The sequence below is a fragment of the Choloepus didactylus genome, chromosome 22 (genome assembly GCF_015220235.1).
Source record: "Choloepus didactylus isolate mChoDid1 chromosome 22, mChoDid1.pri, whole genome shotgun sequence".
Taxonomy (NCBI): Eukaryota; Metazoa; Chordata; class Mammalia; order Pilosa; family Megalonychidae; genus Choloepus; species Choloepus didactylus.
In genome coordinates, this window is record NC_051328.1 from 41,754,822 (window position 1) to 41,761,297 (window position 6,476).

General features: G+C 50.6%; 1 long non-coding RNA gene across 1 annotated transcript; it reads right to left on the reverse strand.

Moving 5' to 3' along the window:
* Positions 1 to 356: 356 nt before the first annotated feature.
* Positions 357 to 6,059, reverse strand: LOC119518834. Its single transcript, XR_005213855.1, has 3 exons — positions 5,848 to 6,059; positions 4,084 to 4,293; positions 357 to 606 (listed from the first exon to the last, which is right to left on the reverse strand). It is a non-coding gene; the product is annotated as an uncharacterized LOC119518834 (long non-coding RNA).
* Positions 6,060 to 6,476: the final 417 nt, after the last annotated feature.

The window sequence follows — 6,476 nt, forward strand, 5'->3', positions numbered from 1 at the left end:
AAAACATTATGGGTCTTGCATCATAAATTTTCCATGGCATTCCATCGCGTTCCATTGCCTGCTGTCCTATTCCAGTCCATTCTATTTTTAAAAATTTTTGATCTTGACCCACTAACTTGATTTCATGACCCATGCTTGCAACCCCACAGATTGAAAAATATGGAACCAAATAATATTTAAGGCCTTTTTCAGTTGTAAGATTCTGTGGTTTTTGTATTTCTCCTTGGATCAAACATCCAATTCAAGCATTTCATTCATCCTGCCTTCGTTTCCTCCCATCTCTTAGTTGCTGTCTTCCCTCCCCCCTCCCTCCTTCCTGTTTTCCTCCATCTCTCCCCACCTCCTGCTGCCTCCTCCTTTCTCCCAAGGCTCTGCTGTTCTCAGCACAGGAGCGCAGAGGGTCCCCGCAGTAAGGGCTCATTTGGGAAGGCTGTGGCCCTGCAGAGTCCTTGGACCCCAGACGCCCACTCCGCGCTGGGTCATGGTGGGTGCTCAGGATGCCTTGCAGTGGAGGTGACCCGTGGCTCCAAGCCAAGGCTGGACGAGATTCCCACAAAGTCCTAACAGGGGCAAGGGGTGGGGTCAGAAGCCGGAAGTCAATGCAACCTGGAAGAGAAAGGACAGGGCATCACCATATGATGCAAAGCAGGGATGCAAGCCAAGGGACCCCAAGGATTACCAGGAGCTAGCACCAGAATGTTCCAGAAATTGGGGAGAAAGCACTGCCTGTGGACACTGTGACTTTGGATTTCTCCAGCCTCAAAACCTTGAGCCAACAAACCCCCACGGTTAAAGCCATCCCACGGTGTGCTGTTCGTCGTAGCAGCCTGGGAACTAAGACAACCCCCAATCATCCTGCTTCACGAACAAGCCCACTGAGACCCCTAAAGGGTAAGGACTTGTCCCAAGTCCTCAGCACCCCCAGGCCCAGCACCCGCAGGTCAGTTTCCTTCCATCACCCACTGGGCTAACTTTCCCCGTGTTGTGGACCAAATAGTGTCCCTCAAAAAGATACACCAAGTGCTAACCCTGGTGCTGCGACTGAGACCCCACATGGAAACAGGGTCTCTGAAGATGTTGTCAGTTAAGATGAGGCCAAACTGGACTTGGGTGGGCTGGAGTCCAGTGCAACTAGTGTTCTTATACGGAGAGGAAATGTGGACACGGAAAGACAGGTGGACAGACAGAGAAGAAAGCCAGGCGGCTGAGGCAGGGATCGAGCCATGCTGTGGGTGCCAGCAACCCACCACCAGAGCCACAGACGTCAGAGGGGACACGGCCTTTGACACCTGGACTTCGGACCCCCAGCCTGCACGACTGTGGAGAAGACGTGTGTGGCCTTTTGCGTGGCCCAGTCTGCCACGGCAGCCCCAGAAAAATAAGATGCTCACCCTGGGAGAGGGGAGGAGGACAGAAGAATCCGAAGTATAAGACGGGAAAGGGGAGTCAAGTATCAGACGGAGCCCTGAGTCGGTCCCTGCCACACCCTCACCCCGTAGGAGTGAGGCACCTGAGCGTCGGGAGGGGCAGGGGTCTGCCTGGTGTCATATCTTGCAGCAGCAGCAGAGCCCAGGGTTGAAGCCAGATGTCTGATGTCCCCTTAAGGGTCTTAGGATGCTTAAGGGATAAAATGAGAGACTCCAAAACAGGGTCCCAGATTCAAATGCCTACAAAAGCCATGAACACAGTGGGCCAGCGTGAGACAGCAGAGAGCAGTGGGGAGTGTGGCGTATTCAAAAGCACAAGCCTCCTCCAGAGGGGACAGCCTCTGCTTCCCTCCAGCCCCTTGTCATCACATGAAATGTCCTGTTGTGGCTGGATCTTCAATTTACCAAGAAAAGGCGGAGATCTGCACTTTTAAATAAAATCTGTTTTTAAGCATTGCAAACCAATTACAATTTCTAAACACACCTGTGGACTGAATTCAGCTCTTAGGCCACTGGTTCACACTGTCTGCTTTAGAATGTTAAAAGCTCTCGCTTGGTCACGTGCCACTGAACTTCCAGTGCCTCCACCAGACCAGCAGAAAGGAGAGCTGCAATCAATGGTTCGAAATTAGACGTGTCTGAACAACCTGCCGCCCATTTTGCTGTCGGTAGTCCACCCTGCTGTTAGCAGCTGAACTTCAACGTGCGGTCAGGACGGGCAACGGCGGCCTGTACAGAGCCGCCGTTTCCATCCCGTCATTAAGGAGAGGCGGTTTCCATGAGCATCGGGTGCTGCTGAGGACGTCACTGCAAAGGCTTTGTGGTGTAGGACAATTTATTGGAGAGCCAAGCCCAGCCCATCAGTCACCAACTATTGGAAGAATTTTCAGGTGTTGTTTTCAAACATCTCTCGATGTCCATTAGACTTGAACTTCACACAGGTGATGTCAGGGTGAGGGGAGGAGCGACAGTTTCCCTCTGGACCTTTGCCTGGGGTTGTCAGGCTTGGTTTCATGGATGCTGGAGACCACGTCAACCTCCATCCAGCTGTGGACCTTAGGAAAACTGCTGGCATCTCCAGTGTCGGTAGCTTCTGCTGGAAGACAGGAGAGTGCACTGAGGACTTGGCAGATGTCCCAGCCAGGGGACCAGCTCCTCCTGGTTTTCCCAGGATCTTCCTGGTTTTAGCTCTGAAATCCCACATCCCAGGCAAACCAGAGTGGGTGCTCTCCCTCCCACTCCAGCTCTAAATCTGGTAACGACAGTCAAACCAAGAAATGGGGCTGCCCTCTCTCACTGTCAAAGATGATAGAAACAATGGTGGACTTGACGTTCAGGAGAGTCCAGACAACCTGAGGCTGTCATGGGAGACCAGTCCCCCCCTCACCCCCGACAAGCAGTGCACCCACGCTGAGGTTCCCACATCTTCTGAAGCCGGGTGGGGCGGCAGTGCTCAGCCCAGCATCGCTGGGGAGCCTTTTGAGGGAGAACAACGTATGGCTGTTTCACTTTCAGGCTGAGTTTATCTCGATAGGCGTCTGTCTATTAGGGGCTTTGTACGTGCAGGACACGGCGCTGGGCCGGAAGGGGACGCACTGACCTCCAGGCTGATCTAACTCAGTAGGGACAGCCAGGACGCCGTCTGCGTGACTCATTCTGCACTTTCTTTATCCTGTGTTTTGTAGGAGGTGGGAAAGGGATAAATAAACCTACTTGAGGTCCCAAGAATGACTTCCAGCTGGTGATCCTCAAACACTAACATACATGCACATCACCCGGGGCGTGTCAACATGCAGATTCTGTTTCAGCAGATCTTGGGGTGGGGCCTGAGACTCTGCATTTCTCACAAATGGCCCCGTGAGGCCTCACTTTGAGCTGCAAGGGACTAGTAACGCGCTCCCCGAGGGCGGGAACAGATTCTGGCTCATTTTTTATCCTTAGCAAGGAGCACACTGACAGCAGGAGTCCACAGAGCACATATGGAACGAATGCATGAACTAATGGGTGAGGCGGCTTTTGGAAGGCTCAGCCACCAGCAACCACAAGCTGCAGGTCCTCTGTCAAGGGCTTCTGCTCTCCCGAAGCTTCCGCGGTTCAGCCCTGTCTACACTACAGAGGACATTGTCGATCAGCTGCTGGGTAATCCATCAGTGGAACTGCCCAAGGAAGAGCTCGCTTATGATCCGAGAGAACAACCGCGTCCCCTCCAGGCCGTCTTGACCCACGCCCACCCTGACGGTGAGGTGAAACCCATCCCCTTCTTAAATGGGCCCAAAGCTCACAATTTCCTCATTCTTCCCCTTCTCCCTCACTCCATCCTCCCTGGTGACTTGAGCATTTTCTTTCTGTTTAAGTTTTCTTTGTTCCAATCATAAAAGCACTAAAATAATCAGAAATATGGGCAATGGTATGCAATCCAGCAGTGTTTACAAATAAGAAAAATTAGAAATAACATAAATGCCAAAAGAAGGGATTGATGAGATATTTAAGGCATAGCCATTAGGTGGAATGTGGGCTGCCCTTGAGAATCAGTGTTGCGTGTAAACAACAGGAAGTAATCACCATATAACAGTCACTGTAAATATAAGGTTGGTATTCTGTATAGAGAACATAATACTTATTTTGTAAGAAAAAATATATAATATGTAGAACAAACCTCAGGAGAAATTGTATGCAAATGTTCATGGTGGCGATGGTGCTGGTTGGTGGGCCCACAGGTGTTTTTTGTCTTCATTTCTGTCTGTGGCAAAGTAATCAAGAATAAGGCTCAGGTGTCTGATTTCTGGGTTCAAATCCCAGCTCCACTACCAGTTAGTTCTGCGACCTTGGGCAGGGTCCTGAACCTGCTGGTGTCTCAGTTTCCCCACTGCAAAATGGAAATAATATTGTCAGCAACCCCCTAGGGCTGTAGGGTTGGAACTTGTGAAGTGTTTAGGCTGAGTTAAGAGGCCACTGTGAGGCTAAAGCTGGGGAGCTTTAGACACTAGGTATCACACACACACACTCACACACACACACACACACACTCACACACCGTTCCCTCTCACCCTATTTCAAACTCGATTTGACTTCTGGCCCCCTGTCCTGTGCTGTGGGAGGGGGTTTGGCCGCCATGTTGTTTTCGGACTAGTCTCCCTCCGGCTGGGAGAACAGGTGGGAGAACAAGTCGCAGGTGAGGGGGGGTCTGCTTAGGGGCCTGGATGCTCCCACCTCACAGGTGCGTCCCTGCAGGCTCCCGGCACCCTCTTGCCGTGTAGGTACCACCTACGGGGATCCACAAGGCAACAACATCACTTTGGGCTCCCCCACTCCAAAACCTGAAACCCCTCTCGAGTTTTCTCCTGTTAGGTCCCCAACCGAGACCCACCCCAGAACACTACACCACATCTTTAGGCAAAAATTTAAAAAAAAAGAAACAAAAAACAGAGGGGCCTGATTCAGTCCTGGATATGCACATACACAGTTTGGGATTTTCTAAATGACAGCACCTGTTAATTGTCTGGTTAGGTATGACCTATTAAACATTTACCGCCCATTTCCTGTCCACGTCTGGTGAGGCCGGCAGGAAATTTAGAACAAAATAAACAGCAGCTGCAACCCCTCACGCTTTAATGGCCCCTCCACGATCCTATGCAGAATAGTAAAATATTAGGGGCAGATCTATTAAGGACAGGCTGGTCTCATCAAGGAAGCGTCACCCTCCCTCCCCCTGCCCACCAAGCCCCATAAAGTTAAATTGGCCGGCGTGTCCCCCTGTCTCCCGCCTCTCCACCCACACCGCCCAAGATTTGATGGGAGGCCTTTCCGCCCCCACCCCCCAGCCACCCCCCCCCCGCCATTCCCACACAATTTCACATGTGGTCCGAGAGGGGCACTTCCTGCCGTTATAAAAAGCAAAACCAAGACCCCAGCGAAAACAGCCTGTGTGCAGAACACCCAAGTTGACAGTGGGAGAGAGAGGGCCTAATCCATTCCATATGACAGGCAGCCCACGGGGCAGGCCAAAGCCCGCGGAGAATTCCCAACAGCCCTTCTCCCCCCACCCTCCCTGCTCTGGGCTCCCAACCTCCCCCCCAACTCAAGTGAACCCTTCAAAACAGGAGAAAAATATTCTTGGGAGCATGCCCCTAACTTTAAACTGATTATGTTTGGGTTTAATAGCCTACTATGCATTGTTCTTTCTTCACTTTGAAAATAAACTCGAGGAAGCATTAATGCAAATACAATATAAACACGCTCGTTCCTTAATTTTCGAATCCCCCTGGTGTGTTTGGGCTTGTTCCTTGAGGTTATGGCTTAGCTTGATGTAAGAACCAGATGGATCTTTAAATTGGAGGCTTTGCAACTCTCGCCGTGTAAACAGACAGCTGTCCAAGTGATTTGAGGGATGCAGGACCCCAAGAATCTGGCCTTTACTAACCTTTCCAGTGTCCTTCCCGGTACAGCGAAGCGGATGCAGTCGGTGAGAAATGCTTTCTGATCGCTCTGCAGCAAAATAACAAAAGGCACCCCAGCTATAGAAGAGGAGGTGCAATGACAGAGGCTCAGACTTGACGAATTCATTCAAAGAAGAGATTTCTATGCTAACGCTACTTTATTCAATCTTTTCCTCTTTCTGGAGATAATGTTTGATGCCGAATGGTCATCATTCTTATGGACAAATGCTCTTTATTCCTTTAGTCCCAGCTTTTAGCCAGCACTCGAAGCGGCCCCTTTTCACCAAGGACACCGAGCCTTAAAAGCTTATCGGCTCCACATCCAAAATAGTCTCCCTCAACTTCCTGTTCCTACTTCCTGCTTCCTGCTCCCCAGTTCCATAAACCATCCTCCTGAGAGGTGCTAAAAATGGAAAGGACAAAACGAAAGAGTTGGCCAAGAGATTTATGCCAGCCCATAAAATTCTCTTCAGTGCTCTGCAGACCTAATTGTCAGCTCTATTTTAACTTAACCTTTCATGGAGTCGTCAACCTGAATTTCATCTGTAATTCCATTAAAACCCACCAGGCTAGCCCTTTGTGATTTGGTAGTTCTGATGACTTGACAAATTAG